The 2422-nt window shown below is 41.3% G+C and overlaps 1 non-coding gene across 1 annotated transcript; it reads left to right on the top strand.

The window, feature by feature from the left end:
* Positions 1 to 1843: 1843 nt before the first annotated feature.
* Positions 1844 to 1983, top strand: LOC136377938 (small nucleolar RNA SNORA7). The gene has a single exon (XR_010746540.1). It is a non-coding gene; the product is annotated as a small nucleolar RNA SNORA7 (small nucleolar RNA).
* The last annotated feature ends 439 nt before the right edge of the window (positions 1984 to 2422 follow it).

The raw sequence follows: 2422 nt of genomic DNA, 5'->3' as shown, positions 1-2422 counted from the left end.
ATGAGAGAAAAAGAGAGAGAGAGAGAGAGAGAGAGAGGAAGGAAGAAAGATGAGAAGCATCAACTCATGGCTGCATCACTTTAGTTGTTCACTGATTGCTTCTCATATGTGCCTTCACTGGGGGGGAGGGGCTCAAGTTGAACTAGGACCTCTTGCTCAAGACAGCAACCTTGGACTCAATCCAACGACCTTAGGCTTCAAGCCATTGACCTTGGGATCATGTTAATGGCTATACTCAAGCCAGTGAGCCTGCCCTCATGTCAATGACCTTGGGGTTCTGAACCTGGGACCTCAGCATCCCTGGATGATAATCTTATTCACTATGCCACCACCAGGTAGTTTTTTTTGTTTTGTTTTAAGTTTTTCATTGATTTGAAAGAGAGAAGCATCAACTCATTGTTCCACTCAGTTGTTCCATTTAGTTGTGCACTCAATGATTTCTCTTGTAAGTGCCCTGACTGAGATCAAATTTACAACTTCAATGAGCTGGGACGGAACTCTATCCACTGAACCACTGGGTCAAGGCCTATCCTACTTGACAAGGGTCAATCTTTACCTTTTTATTTATTTATTTCTTTTTTTATCTTTTTTACAGAGACAGAGAGTCAGAGAGAGGGATATACAGGGACAGACAGGAACGGAGAGATGAGAAGCATCAGTCATTAGTTTTTCGTTGTACGTTGCAACACCTTAGTTGTTCATTGATTGCTTTCTCATATGTGCCTTGACCATGGGGCTACAGCAGACCAAGTAACCCCTTGCTCAAGCCAGTGACCTTGGGTCTAAGCTTGTGAGCTTTGCTCAAACCAAATGAGCCTGTGCTCAAGCAGGTGACCTTGGGGTCTCGAACCTGGGTCCTCTGCATCCCAGTCCAACGCCACCGCCTGGTCAGGCCAATCTTTACCTTAACTAACCCTATCTCTTATCCTTTTGTATCTACCAACAACATACCTTTATAATGTCCAAGTAATTTCCTTTCCGCAGACCCCTCAGGGCACAATCCCCCAGGGGAGCAGGAGACCACAGAACCACTCATTGTTATTGTTATTGTATTAATTGTTAACTGTTGTTATCCTATACTCACCTATGAACAAGAAGTATGTGTCTATTCATTTCACTTTTTTTTTTTTTAACAGAGACAGAGAGAGAGAGTCAGAGTCAGAGAAAGGGATAGATAGGAACAGACAGACAGGAACGGAGAGAGATGAGAAGCATCAATCATCAGTTTTTCCTTGCAACACCTTAGTTGTTCATTGATTGCTTTCTCATATGTGCCTTGACCTTGGGGCCTTCAGCAGACTGAGTAACCCCTTGCTCAAGCCAGCGACCTTGGGTCCACGCTGGTGAGCTTTGCTCAAACCAGATGAGTCCACGCTCAAGCTAGGACCTTGGGGTCTCAAAACTGGGTCCTCCGCATCTCAGTCCGACTCTCTATCCACTGCGCCACCACCTGGTCAGGCCATTTTACTTTTTATCTGATCCCAGATATTTCCCCCACTTTGCTTTCTTTTGCTTCCCTAACCTATCACCAGTGAATTTCCTGTAAACCCCTATTGCTTGCCCTCCTCCCTTGATTGTATTGTGTATAATAAGGTGCAAAGCTGCTATCTTCTGGAGCATTTTCTCAATCCATTGAGATTTTGCTTCCCAGAAATTGTCATCTGTTTGGCTCAAATAAACTCATAAAAATTTTCTACAGGTTTGGGCCTTTCTTACATTGACAACTCCATTCTTGAGCCTCAGAACAAAATCACTGGCATTAAGGAAGGGAATAGGAACACGGTGGGAGTAGCAAGGCATAGAGATGTTACTCTATAAATATTTATTAAAATTTATTTATTTAAACCTCCCAGGATCACATCTGGAGAGTGGCTAATATTCTGCCAGCTTCAAAGATGGGAGGGAAAGCAAGCCTGGCAGAGGTACCCATTCCAGTCCCTGCTTGCTCTGTAGCTGGCGATTGGAAGACACTCTGCAACAACATATATATATGTTTTAAATTATATATATATTTATATATATTTTAAAATTTAAATATATATATGTTTTTAAAATTTTAAATATATATATTTTTTAAATTTTAGAAAGAGTAAGGGAGGGAAGGAGAGAGAAAAACATCAGTTTGTTGTTCCACTTATTTATGTATTTGTTGGTTGACTCTTGTATGTGGCCTGACTGGGGATTGAACCCTCAACCTTGGCATATTAAGATGATGTTCTAAACAACTGAGCTACTCAGCCAGGTAAACTACATATTTATTGAATTAATGAATGGCAACTGCATAAAGAGCAATCAAGAAAGAAGTTTGAGTTTTCCAGCTACTAACCAAACTGTCCCAAAATTTGTGTTGTAAAATAGCATAAATCACTTAGTATTATTTCTCATGGTTCTAGTTGCTGGCTGGGTTCAATTAAGAGGTTCT

This window comes from Saccopteryx leptura, chromosome 6, assembly GCF_036850995.1.
Source record: "Saccopteryx leptura isolate mSacLep1 chromosome 6, mSacLep1_pri_phased_curated, whole genome shotgun sequence".
In the NCBI taxonomy this organism is placed as follows: domain Eukaryota; kingdom Metazoa; phylum Chordata; class Mammalia; order Chiroptera; family Emballonuridae; genus Saccopteryx; species Saccopteryx leptura.
The sequence above is the reverse complement of the archived record's forward strand: the minus strand, read 5'-3'. Positions and strand labels throughout refer to the sequence as shown.